Source organism: Ranitomeya variabilis, chromosome 1 (assembly GCF_051348905.1).
Source record: "Ranitomeya variabilis isolate aRanVar5 chromosome 1, aRanVar5.hap1, whole genome shotgun sequence".
In the NCBI taxonomy this organism is placed as follows: domain Eukaryota; kingdom Metazoa; phylum Chordata; class Amphibia; order Anura; family Dendrobatidae; genus Ranitomeya; species Ranitomeya variabilis.
In genome coordinates this window covers 84,191,053-84,205,405 of record NC_135232.1, presented here as the reverse complement: position 1 = coordinate 84,205,405, position 14,353 = coordinate 84,191,053, and positions in this window count along the sequence as shown.

Genomic DNA, 14,353 nt, shown 5'->3' with positions numbered 1-14,353 from the left:
AGCCCCAATCACCCCTACTCCCTTGCCGTGTGAGGTCAGCGCGGAGCGCACGGTGTGCCGCTGGGTGAACCCTGGATCCAATCTCATGGGGTTCCCCGGGGTGGAGACCCAGAAGGGAGAAATGGTACAGGCCCTAAGCTGGGAGGAATACCAGATCCAGCTAGAACAGCGGTGGCGAGAGGAAGAGAAAGCACATCAGGCTAAACGGGAGGCCTACCATCAAAAAGATTTGGCGGTCAAGGACCGGGCCCGTAAGGACCCCACCACTCACCAGGCCCCGCGTAGGCAGGGTATCGTCACTGTCTTTAAACTCCAAGGAGGCTGGGGCTTCATTAAAGAACCGGGGCTATACGCGGAGGTCTTTGTTAACCGACGGGATGTTGAGTCACACCTTAGAGAGGGTCACCCCGATCGAGACCTCTATCCGGGAGACAGTGTTACTTACACCCGGCATTTTGGGGAAAAGGGGTGGTTCGCCCTGAACGTCTACAAGAAAGAGAAACCAGCCCCTGTAGCCAAAGTGCCGCCGTGTGACCGACCTGTAACCACCCTGGTCGCCTCCACCTGCCCAACCACAGAACTAGCGATCTGCCGCCCGATCGCCGCAACCACCGTAGTGGCTAAAGAAGTTCCTCTGCGGGCGATCAATGTCCCTGATGTGCCAGCACAGAGAGAAGTGGGAACACAGACCTTGATCGCCGCGCACGACCTGGTCGTGCAACAGACCCGAACCCATGGGGTGTATCTGGCAGCGGGAGTGGACCTGAAACCTGGATTGCAGGGGTCCGCCCGCCAGGAGGCGCCTCATGGAAACTTCTGAAAGAAGAGTCACTTTATGAAAATGTAAATAGTTACTGTTTGTCTTTTATTCCTTTAAGTTGCTGCTAAACCCGCCCAGGGTTAATGGATCCCTCTGTTCACCCGGGATCCTCTTTGTTTGTTTTCCTTTCCTAAAATTTTTGCACAAGTTTAAAGAACTGCAGAAATCATGGACTGTGCATGATTCGAACTTCCTTTGTAAATAGTTTGCACCTTCTTAAAGGTGCACCCTACTGGTTTGAGCCAAAGACACTTTGTGAAGATACCTTTCCTACCGGTTCTAGTTAAAGACACTTTGCGAAGATACCATACCGGAACCTTTGCATGGGCTGGTAGGCTGAGAAGACGAGCTACCTTAGAAAGACTTGGTCTCCTCTTAAAGGGGATGTGAGAAACTGAACTTGAGAGAGATACTGTTGCAGAACAGTAATGCCATAATGATGCCTTGAAAAGAAATGTAACTGTTTTGCATGCTAAGTTATATGTGTTGAATTTGTTGAAATGTCTAAATAATGTTTTGCAGAGAGAAAAGATGCAGAGAGCCCGTAGGGGTAGAAGTAGAGGTCTGCATAGTTGGAAGTAAGAGAAGTAATAATGAGGGTGAGGATAGAAGGTAAACCCTGCGTCCCCATTGAAAAGTTACTTTATTGCTAAGGACAGAGAGTGAACCCGTAGGGGTTAGAGAGTGAGTCCTTAAAGGGGCCGAGTAGAGCTGGCTCAGAGTTCTTCAACCGAAAGGAATGTTATGTCTATACTGTGTATAGTAGCGAAAGGCAGTAGGCCCTGGCTGAACAGGGCGGTCCTGTAGAAGAAAGGAGAGGCAGTAGGCCTGGTGCCGTAGGGACAGGCGGTCCTGCAGGTTCACAAGAAGGAGAATGTAAAGTTGAAATGCCTTATAATGTGATTATAGGAAGGCCTTTGATAGACTAAGAGTGTGAGTTTCTTAAAGGCAATGTTAAGTTATTATTTCAAAAATTGCACTAAATAGAATACCCGGTTGGGTAACAGAAGTTATTTATACTCTGTAAATTATAAGGTTAATTATGTTTGTAACGTTACAAGTGTCCTCACCTCCCATAAAGGGAAGCCTACTTAAGTATACTTATTGTTATTTGCACTCAACAAAATTGTATGTCTTTTTGCTAACCTGTATTGTTGTTTTTCTTCCCAGTCCCGGAGTACTGTGTTTAACCAGGGGGGAGTGCAGCGCCCCAGAGTCCTGGTCGTTGCAGTAGCATGGTTCCGCCACTAAGGGGGGCCATGCTGCGTTCGATGGCACGGAAGGAGTTCTCTGAGCAGGTATCACAGTCACCAATACATTTCACAGCTGGGCCTCCGGGGGGAGCTAAGGGTGCTATTCATTAGGCCACTCCCCACCATAGTGGGTAAACTGGGGGTCAGGCAGGAAGTTAGAGAGAACGCTGACGGGATTGAACGGAGCAACACCTGGTGGCAGAGGGTGTTGTGAAGGGAGAGACTGTAGGGTCTCTGCCAGGGGTGGGATCCTGGCAGAGGCTTGGCATGGAAAGAACGTAAAGGGACCGTGCCTGCTCAGCATAGCGGCGGTGCCCAAGGAAGGACTAAGAAGCGAGATAGATTGTGCTGAGTGAGAAACGAAATCAAGCGAAAGGAGATACCAGTGAGGGTTGTGCTGAAAGAGGCAGCACCTTACTGAGGCGCACTACCGGTGGCCGGAACGCCGAGGAGGTAAAGAGTTTCAAGCCATACCTCAGACCTACGGCAGGGCAGTTAGCTTGAGGCGGACTGTCTCACGCATCACCCAGGAAGGCAAAAGGGGGGTACCAACAGGAGAGGGGCGCAGATAGAGTCCCGGAAGATCTCCGAGCCTCCCCGTCATACGGGTGCGTTCCTACCATAGTATCTGGAGGGACGAGGAAGATCATTGCGAATTAAGTTGTTGTGAGGGAACACGAGAAACAGACACAACAGTTGTGGGGTACTTTCCGTAAGCACAGCAGGGAAGGACTGCAACACATAGCGCTAGAAGGAAGGCACCGATTTCCACCTGCAAGGAGAGCTCTGGAAGTGCCATTGGACCGGCCGGACTTGCGCAGCCTGGTGAGCCGTATTCCGGACTGAGGACCCAGAGAGCTTCAGTAAAGAGGTAAAGAGACTGCAACCTGGTGTCCTCGTTATTTACCGCGACCTGCACCCCACAACTGCACCGCTACAACATCACTTATTGCACCGGACGTCCCCCACTGACAGACAGGGCCACGGACCGGGTCTAGCCACCGTGACAACCCCAGGACTGAGACCTTGAGGCCCGGCTCCGGGTACCCCTCGGCCCTGCGGCGGTGTGGGGGCGCTCCATTTGCATGGTTATGTTCCAGCGGCCATGGACTGCCAACACGGCTGCTGATCTAGGGTCCTGCAAACCTTATAACTGAACTCTAATCATTACACACATCTCTGTAAGTTTGTACATTTGTACATTGTAATAAGATCACCCCTACGCCTTTACTTTTCCAAAGAGACTGAGCACAAGTCTGATAACCTGTCTTGGTACAGGAGTCCTATTCCCATTCTGCATAAATATATATATTTGGCACTAAAAATCATTTTTACTTTTAGGTTCCATAAAAAATATTGCAGTTTTCTATTCACAGCCTCTTTATTTCCCTACACACTCAAATGTGATGCTGTCTGTAGGAATCAGCTAAGAAGAGCTAAAAAAATTAATAAAATAGAGTTGCAAACGCTCCAATTGGACCATGAGTATAAGCTCACTGACGGATTCTCAGTGAATTCATTCTACAGCCCGCTGTGTAATAAAAAGGCTAATAACCTTGTTCGGCCCTCTATCCACTCTCTCTAGTTCCGCTGTGTCCTTCTTGTGCAATGAAGCCCACATGTGTGCGCAGTATTCTAAGTGTGGCCGCACCAGTGACTTACGAGACATATACTCATATATGGAGGCAAACCTATGTTCTTGTCATGAGCATCTACGCCATCTATGCCTCCCTTCTTTTATGCATCCTATGATTTAATCTGCCTTGGTAACAGCTGCCTGGCACTAGTTAGTAAAGGTGAGTATATTCTCCACCAATATACCCAGGATGTTTAGTGACAATTTTACCCAGTGTTTTGCTATCTAGCACACAATTGTGCTCTTTGTTTCCTCAGCCCACTTGCATGACCTTACATTTATCTACAGTAACAGTAAAAAATGTGGCCATATTTGATCATGCAATGGTTTTCTTTGTTCTTATTGGAATGTGTACATTCATAGATTCAGAAACAAAGCAACAAAACCACAAAGGAACACACATGGAAACCAGGAGTAGGGAAACATGTGAAACAAAGCAGAGTATGTCTTAAACCTTAGATTCTTCAAAGAACCCTCATTTTTCCCCCTGACAGCTTTACATCCCCTGACATGCTCTCAAGTAGTTTCATTAAGTCTGGAATGGCTTCCAACAGTCTTGTAGACGTTCCCCGTGGTGCTGAACACTTGTTCATAGCTTTGCCTTCACTTTTCAGTCCAACGTATCCCAAACAATCTTAATTAGGTTAAGGTCAGATGATTGTGGAGGGCATGTCATCTGATGCAGCACTCCAATCCTTTTCTTCTTGGTCAAATAGTCCTTACATAGTCTGGAGTAAACCAAAAAGAGAAAAAGCACCAGGAGAACCAAATATAAAAGATAGTAACAAACTTTATTAAATCCAAAATCATATAAAACATAACAAAACAGAAAAACCACAGGACAGATGACAGGGAACACACCATGAAGGTGGCACCACGGTAACCGACAGGCAAACCACAATACATAAATAAATGAGCATCACAGTAAACCTTAGTTACATGCACCCAGGTAAGGTAAACATGCATATATCTTAATGTGCTTGGACAAATACCAATAATGTAGAGCACCGATAAGGAGTGACTATATCCATGAAGGACGTATAGAGATGCACAATAATCAGAATAAAGAAAGTTATACCTGCGGGACCGTGATGCCACCCACCCCAACGCCGCGTTTCGGCCTCGTGCCTTCTTCCGGGGGTCAAAGTCATAGTCTGGAGCTGTGTTTTGGGTTGTTGTCCTGGTGTAAAGGTACCTTCACACTAAACAACTTTACAATGAGAAGGACAACGATCCGTGATGTTGCAGCGTCCTGGATAGCGATCTCGTTGTGTTTGACATGCAGCAGCGATCTGGACCCGCTGTGATATCGCTGGTCGGAGCTAGAAGTCCAGAACTTTATTTGGTCGTCAGATCGGGGTGTATCGTCGTGTTTGACAGCAAAAGCAATGATGCCAGCAATGTTTTACATGGAGCTAACGACCTGCGAGAACGATAAGTGAGTCGCCGTTATGTCACTGGATCGCTCCTGCATCGTTCTGGAGCTGCTGTGTTTGACGTCTCTACAGCGACCTAAACAGCGACGCTCCAGCGATCGGCTCGTTGTCTATATCACTGCAGCGTCGCTGAGTGTGACGGTACCTTAACACAAGTGATAGCCCCACTAAGAGCAATCCAGATTGGATGGCATATTGCTGCAGAATGCTGGAGTAGTCATGCTGGCTAAGTGAGCCTTGATTTCTGAAGTAAAACACCACCAAACCATGACATTTCCTCTACCATGCTTTATGGTAGTCACCGACTCACCTCACATGTATATAGAAACTATCTGTTCACTATTTCTATGTCTCCCTATCATTTGGCACCAGGTAGATCCCAGTACAGATATTCAATGATATAACAACCAGTCCTTGTGTTGCTTGGCCCAAACAAATCTCTTCTTGTTTGCAGTCTTTAGTAGTGGCTTCTTTGCAGCAATTCAACCATAAATGCCTTCATCTCTCAGTCTCTTCTGGACAGTCTGATGTTGAAATGTGTCTGCTACTTGATGTCTGTGCATCCTTTATGATGGTTGGCTGGTAATTCTGAAGGACTTATCCTCTGCAGCAGAGATAAGTCTTGGTCTTCTTTCTTAGGGTGGTCCTCATGAGAGGAGGTTTCATCATAGCAATTTATGGTTTTCATGGCTGCACTTAAGGATACTTTTAAAGTTCTTGCAATTTTACGTCTTGACACTGACCTTCATGTCTTAAAGTAACGATGAACTGTCATTTCTCTTTAATTAATAGAGTGGTGCTTGCCATTTTCTGACTTAGAACAATTGTGGAATATGGCTCAGCACTGTATGGAACTATGTACCAACACGACCTCTGTAAAACACAAACCATTTCTGTGATGGTGATTCCACAAATTAACTCTTGAGTAGGCATATCTATTCATTTCAGGTGTCAACCTGATGAATCTGTGGCACCTCAGGAATTCAGGTACCACAGTGGTATTGCCTTCCTCTTGGGGAGGGAGATGCCATGCCTGGAAACGAGGGGGATTCCCTTTGACATATAGCACATCTACATGCAACACATTCTGAATCCAGGCCAGAAGGTGGAGCTCTGAACTCGGATTAAGGGGAGCTTCCCTAGTGATATATACATTCTGGTCTGGAGGAGGAGTTAGTTAGTCTGTAGGAGACAACAGTGAACAGTGAAGGAGCACAGGAGTGGTCAGGAGCTAGAGGAGAGCTGCAAGTGAGCTCCCTCTAAGCTAGAGCTCAGGAACCGGGCATCGGGAGGCCAAGGCTGTGTGGAACTACAAGTTCCACGGCAGAACCGGAGGGCAGGAAATTGGAAGTGAGTGCTCACATTCCACCCTGAGGTACAGCAACATCCAGAGCCCAGAGTCACCGTGGATAGAGACCCCAAGGAATGGCTCAAGTTGCCTATCATGCAGGAACTGTCCCAGGACAGAGAGTAAAAGAGAACCTTGTTAGGAAGCCCCAGGCAGCAAGGGACTATTATTCAGCGCATAGTGAAATTCTCCCAATATGACCTGGCAAAGGGGATTCTACTTGTTTTCAGGCTGCCTGGACTCCACTGTCACCTGTTGCTGGTACCCTGGACTATGGCTCACTACAACCAGTAGACCAGGTAAAGAGACTGCAATCCTGTGTCCTCTGCTTATTGTGGCACCACACTATCCTAGCCAAACACACCAGGAGCCCTGGGGACCCAGCTCACCTGTGGGAAGTGATACCATCTTTGCTGCAGTACCATCACCCCCAGAGGACACCTTTAAGCAGCATCGGTCGCCCCTGACCGAGCACCACAGGTGGCGTCACAAACTTTTATTACTTTACAAATGCCTTTAAAGACTATCCCTTTTACTTGGGCACCCAGGGCCACGGAACAGGTCACCGCCACCGTCATCTCCCCTTTAATAACGATTGGACCCTGTACCGAGTACCCCTAGGCCCTAGCGGGCGTCCCACATCTGCCTCAGAGAATGCCCAAGCTGTGCAAAGGTGTAATCAGAGTAAAAGGGGAGTACTTTGAGGAATCAAAGATTGTCCAAAATGCTTAACCCCTTAATCCCATATGACGTATTATCCCATCGAGGTGACCTGGGACTTAATTCCCAGTGACGGGATAGTACGTCATAGTCGATCGGCAGCGCTCACGGGGGGAGCACGGTTGATCGCCGCCGGGTGTCAGCTGATTATTACAGCTGACATCCGGCACTATGTGACAGGAGCAGTCACGGAGCGCTCATGGCACATTAACCACGGGAACACTGCGATCAAACATGATCGTAGTGTTCCGGCGGCATAGGGAAGCTTCCCTGAGACCCTCGGATCAAAAAATGTCACGTGCCCAAAAATGGTACCAATAAAAATGTCAACTCGTCCAGCAAAAAACAAGACCTCACATGACTCTGTGGACCAAAATATGGAAAAATTATAGCACTCAAAATGTGGAGACTGTTGTGATTTTGCTTTTTGCTCCCTCTAGTGGTCATTAGTGATTTGACTCTGGAGCTTCTGTCTTTTCCTATATCCTCACCTGGGCCGTTAGTTCAGGGGCGTTGCTATATTAGCTCCCTGGACCTTCAGTTCAATGCCTGGCATCGTTGAAATCAGAGCTAATCTGTTGTGCTCTTGTCCTATGATCCTGGTTCCTGTATTTCAAGCTAAGTCTGCTTCCTTGCTTTTTGCTTTTGTTTTGTTTGGTATTTTTGTCCAGCTTGTTCCAATCTGTATCCTGACCTTTGCTGGAAGCTCTAGGGGGCTGGTGTTCTCCCCCCGGACCGTTAGACGGTTCGGGGGTTCTTGAATCTCCAGCGTGGATTTTTATCGGGTTTTTGTTGACCAGATAAGTTATCTTGCTATATTCTGCTATTAGTAAGCTGGCCTCTCTTTGCTGAACCTGGTTCATTTCTGTGTTTGTCATTTCCTCTTACCTCACCGTTATTATTTGTGGGGGGCTTGTATCTTGCTTTGGGGTCCCTTTCTCTGGAGGCAAGAGAGGTCTTTGTTTTCTTCTCCTAGGGGTAGTTAGATTCTCCGGCTGGCGAGAGTCATCTAGCGATCACCGTAGGCATGATCCCCGGCTACTTCTAGTGTTGGCGTTAGGAGTAGCTATTTGGTCAACCCAGTTACCACAGCCCTATGAGCTGGATTTTTGTATCTTGCAGACTTACACGTTCCTCTGAGACCCTGTCCACTGGGGTCATAACAGTATGCCAGGCCAGTATTAAATGTTTAATGCATTGCAGAAGTGGGATTATAAGAAAGAAAATTTTGAGTTTTTTTTTTCCCTCTCTCATTTTTTTTTTTTTTTTTTCTTTTCCCCTTTACCTCAGAGTGGCTTAAGCTTGCTGCAGACATGAATGTCCAGACCTTGATTACAAGTGTGGACCAGCTTGCCGCTCGTGTGCAGGGTATACAAGATTATGTTACCAGAAATCCTAGGTCTGAACCCAAGATTCCTATTCCTGAATTGTTTTCAGGAGACCGATTTAAGTTTAGGAATTTCAGGAATAATTGTAAATTGTTTTTGTCCCTGAAACCTTGTTCGTCTGGAGACTCTGCTCAACAAGTAAAAATTGTTATTTCATTCTTACGGGGTGACCCTCAAGATTGGGCTTTTTCGTTGGCGCCAGGAGATCCGGCATTGGCTGATATTGATGCGTTTTTTCTGGCGCTCGGTTTACTTTATGAGGAACCCAATCTTGAGATTCAGGCAGAGAAAGCCTTGCTGGCTATGTCTCAGGGCCAGGACGAGGCTGAGGTGTATTGCCAAAAATTTCGGAAATGGTCCGTGCTGACACATTGGAACGAGTGTGCACTGGCCGCTAATTTTAGAAATGGCCTTTCTGAGGCCATTAAGAATGTTATGGTGGGTTTTCCCATTCCCACAGGTCTGAATGATACCATGTCCCTGGCTATTCAAATTGACCGGCGGTTGCGGGAGCGCAAAACCGCAAATTCCCTCATGTTGTTGTCTGAACAGACACCTGATGTGATGCAATGTGATAGAAAAACCGCATATTCCCTCATGGTGTTGTCTGAACGGACACCTGATTTGATGCAATGTGATAGAATCCTGACTAGAAATGAGAGGAAAATTCATAGACGCCGGAATGGCTTGTGCTACTACTGTGGTGATTCTACACATGTTATCTCAGCATGCTCTAAACGTATATCTAAGGTTGTTAGTCCTGTCACCGTTGGTAATTTGCATCCTAAGTTTATTCTGTCTGTAACTTTGATTTGCTCACTGTCATCTTATCCTGTCATGGCGTTTGTAGATTCAGGTGCTGCCCTGAGTCTTATGGATCTCTCATTTGCTAAGCGCTGTGGTTTTATTCTTGAACCATTAGAAAATCCTATCCCTCTTAGGGGTATTGATGCTACGCCATTAGCAGAAAATAAACCGCAGTATTGGACACAGGTTACCATGTGCATGACTCCTGAACACCGCGAGGTGATACGTTTTCTCGTTCTACATAAAATGCATGATTTGGTTGTTTTGGGGCTGCCATGGTTACAGACCCATAATCCAGTCCTGGACTGGAAGGCTATGTCAGTCTCAAGTTGGGGCTGTCGTGGTATTCATGGGGATTCCCTGCCTGTGTCTATTGCTTCTTCTACGCCTTCGGAAGTTCCGGAGTATTTGTCTGACTATCAGGATGTCTTTAGCGAGTCCAGGTCCAGTGCATTGCCTCCTCATAGGGACTGTGACTGTGCAATAGATTTGATTCCAGGCAGTAAATTTCCTAAGGGAAGACTGTTTAATCTGTCGTTACCTGAACATACCGCTATGCGTTCATATATCAAGGAGTCTCTGGAGAAAGGACACATCCGTCCGTCTTCTTCCCCTCTTGGTGCGGGATTCTTTTTTGTGGCTAAAAAGGACGGATCTTTGAGGCCTTGTATTGACTATCGGCTTTTAAATAAGATCACTGTCAAATTTCAGTATCCTTTGCCGCTGTTGTCTGACTTGTTTGCCCGGATTAAAGGTGCCAAGTGGTTTACCAAGATAGACCTTCGTGGTGCGTACAACCTTGTGCGCATTAAGCAAGGGGATGAATGGAAAACCGCATTCAATACGCCCGAAGGTCATTTTGAGTACTTGGTGATGCCTTTTGGGCTCTCTAATGCCCCTTCAGTTTTTCAGTCCTTTATGCATGACATTTTCCGGAACTATCTGGATAAATTTTTGATCGTTTATCTGGATGATATTCTGGTTTTTTCTGATAATTGGGACTCGCATGTGGAGCAGGTCAGGATGGTCTTTAAAATTTTGCGTGAAAATTCTTTGTTTGTCAAGGGCTCAAAGTGTCTTTTTGGTGTACAGAAGGTTCCCTTTTTGGGGTTCATTTTTTCCCCTTCTGCTGTGGAGATGGACCCAGTCAAGGTCCGAGCTATTCTTGATTGGACTCAGCCCTCGTCAGTTAAGAGTCTTCAGAAGTTCTTGGGTTTCGCTAACTTCTACCGTCGTTTTATCGCTAACTTTTCTAGCATTGTGAAACCTTTGACGGATATGACCAAGAAGGGCTCCGATGTGGTTAATTGGGCTCCTGCTGCCGTGGAGGCTTTCCAGGAGTTGAAACGTCGGTTTACTTCGGCGCCTGTTTTGTGCCAGCCTGATGTCTCGCTTCCCTTTCAGGTTGAGGTGGATGCTTCAGAGATTGGAGCAGGGGCCGTTTTGTCGCAGAGAGGCCCTGGTTGCTCTGTTATGAGACCTTGCGCCTTTTTCTCTAGGAAGTTTTCGCCTGCGGAGCGAAATTATGATGTGGGCAATCGGGAGTTGTTGGCCATGAAATGGGCATTTGAGGAGTGGCATCATTGGCTCGAGGGTGCTAAGCATCATGTGGTGGTCTTGACTGATCACAAAAATCTGATGTATCTCGAGTCTGCTAAACGCCTGAATCCTAGACAGGCCCGCTGGTCATTGTTTTTCTCCCGTTTTGACTTTGTTGTCTCGTATTTACCAGGTTCAAAAAATGTGAAGGCCGATGCTCTTTCCAGGAGCTTTGTGCCTGATGCTCCTGGAGTCACTGAACCCGTTGGTATTCTTAAGGATGGTATTATCTTGTCAGCTATTTCTCCAGATCTGCGACGTGTGTTGCAGAGATTTCAGGCTGATAGGCCTGATTCTTGTCCACCTGACAGACTGTTTGTGCCTGATAAGTGGACCAGCAGAGTCATTTCCGAGGTTCATTCCTCGGTGTTGGCAGGTCACCCAGGAATTTTTGGCACCAGAGATCTGGTGGCCAGATCCTTTTGGTGGCCTTCCTTGTCTAGGGATGTGCGGTCATTTGTACAGTCCTGTGGGACTTGTGCTCGAGCTAAGCCTTGCTGTTCTCGTGCCAGCGGGTTGCTCTTGCCCTTGCCTGTCCCTAAGAGACCTTGGACACATATCTCCATGGATTTCATTTCTGATCTTCCGGTGTCTCAAGGCATGTCTGTTATCTGGGTGATATGTGATCGCTTCTCCAAGATGGTCCATTTAGTTCCTTTGCCTAAGCTGCCTTCCTCTTCCGATCTGGTTCCTGTGTTTTTCCAGAACGTGGTTTGTTTGCACGGCATCCCTGAGAATATTGTGTCAGACAGAGGATCCCAGTTCGTTTCCAGATTCTGGCGATCCTTTTGTAGTAGGATGGGCATTGACTTGTCGTTTTTGTCTGCTTTCCATCCTCAGACTAATGGACAGACGGAGCGAACTAATCAGACTTTGGAGGCTTATTTGAGGTGTTTTGTCTCTGCTGATCAGGACGATTGGGTGACCTTCTTGCCGTTGGCTGAGTTTGCCCTTAATAATCGGGCTAGTTCCGCCACCTTGGTTTCGCCGTTTTTCTGCAACTCTGGTTTCCACCCTCGTTTTTCTTCGGGTCATGTGGAACCTTCTGACTGCCCTGGGGTGGATTCTGTGGTGGATAGGTTGCAGCGGATCTGGAATCTTGTGGTGGACAACTTGAAGTTGTCACAGGAGAGGGCTCAGCGCTTTGCAAACCGCCGCCGCGGTGTGGGTCCCCGACTACGTGTTGGGGATTTGGTGTGGATTTCTTCCCGCTTTGTTCCTATGAAGGTTTCCTCTCCCAAATTTAAACCTCGTTTTATTGGTCCTTACAAGATATTGGAAATCCTTAATCCTGTATCCTTTCGCCTGGATCTTCCTGTGTCGTTTGCTATCCACAACGTGTTTCATAGGTCCTTGTTGCGGCGGTACGTTGTGCCTGTGGTTCCTTCTGCTGAGCCTCCTGCTCCGGTGTTGGTCGAGGGCGAGTTGGAGTACGTGGTGGAGAAGATCTTGGATTCTCGTCTCTCCAGGCGGAGGCTTCAGTACCTGGTCAAGTGGAAGGGCTATGGTCAGGAAGATAATTCCTGGGTGGTCGCCTCTGATGTTCATGCGGCCGATTTAGTTCGTGCCTTTCACGCCGCTCGTCCTGATCGCCCTGGTGGTCGTGGTGAGGGTTCGGTGACCCCTCACTAAGGGGGGGGTACTGTTGTGATTTTGCTTTTTGCTCCCTCTAGTGGTCATTAGTGATTTGACTCTGGAGCTTCTGTCTTTTCCTATATCCTCACCTGGGCCGTTAGTTCAGGGGCGTTGCTATATAAGCTCCCTGGACCTTCAGTTCAATGCCTGGCATCGTTGAAATCAGAGCTAATCTGTTGTGCTCTTGTCCTATGATCCTGGTTCCTGTATTTTAAGCTAAGTCTGCTTCCTTGCTTTTTGCTTTTGTTTTGTTTGGTATTTTTGTCCAGCTTGTTCCAATCTGTATCCTGACCTTTGCTGGAAGCTCTAGGGGGCTGGTGTTCTCCCCCCGGACCGTTAGACGGTTCGGGGGTTCTTGAATCTCCAGCGTGGATTTTTATAGGGTTTTTGTTGACCAGATAAGTTATCTTGCTATATTCTGCTATTAGTAAGCTGGCCTCTCTTTGCTGAACCTGGTTCATTTCTGTGTTTGTCATTTCCTCTTACCTCACCGTTATTATTTGTGGGGGGCTTGTATCTTGCTTTGGGGTCCCTTTCTCTGGAGGCAAGAGAGGTCTTTGTTTTCTTCTCCTAGGGGTAGTTAGATTCTCCGGCTGGCGCGAGTCATCTAGCGATCACCGTAGGCATGATCCCCGGCTACTTCTAGTGTTGGCGTTAGGAGTAGCTATTTGGTCAACCCAGTTACCACAGCCCTATGAGCTGGATTTTTGAATCTCGCAGACTTACACGTTCCTCTGAGACCCTGTCCACTGGGGTCATAACAGGAGACGCAAAAACTATTTTTTGCAATAAAAAGCGTCTTTTAGTGTGTGACAGCTGCCAATCATAAAAATCCACTAAAAAACTAAGGGAAAAATAATAAAATAAAAAAATGTATTTAATTCCATTTTCCCGTTAGGGTTAGGTTTGGAGCTAAAGTTAGGGTTAGGGCTCCAGTTAGGGTTGGAGCTACAGCTAGGGTTGGGGCAACAGTTAGGGTTGGGGCTAAAGTTAGGGTTAGGGTTGAGGCTACAGTTAGGGTTGGGGCAAAAGTTAGGGTTAGGGTTGGAGCTACAGTTAGGGTTGGGGCTACAGTTAGGGTTGGGGCTACAGCTAGGGTTGGGGCAACAGTTAGGGTTGGGGCTAAAGTTAGGGTTAGGGTTGAGGCTAAAGTTAGGGTTGGGGCAAAAGTTAGGGTTAGGGTTGGAGCTAAAGTTAGGGTTGGTGCTAAAGTTAGGGTTAGGGTTCGGGCTAAAGTTAGGGTTTGGATTACATTTACGGTTGGGATTAGGGTGGGGATTAGGGTTAGGGGTGTGTTGGATTTAGGGGTGTGGTTAGGGTTGGGATTAGGGTTAGGGGTGTGTTGGGATTAGGGGTATGTTGGGGTTAGGGGTGTAGTTGGGATTAGAGTTATGGGCATGTTCGGGTTAGGGGTGTGGTTAGGGTTATGGTTAGGATTGGGATTAGGGTTAGGGGTGTGCTTGGGTTAGGGTTTCAGTTAGAATTGGGGGGTTTCCACCGTTTAGGCACATCAGGGGCTCTCCAAACGCGACATGGCGTCCGATCTCAAATCCAGCCAATTCTGAGTTGAAAAAGTAAAACAGTGCTCCTTCCCTTCCGAGCTCTTTCATGCGCCCAAACGGGTTTACCCCAATATATGAGATATCAGAGTACACAGGACAAATTGGACAACAAATTTCGGGTCCAATTTCTCCTGTTACCTTTGGAACAA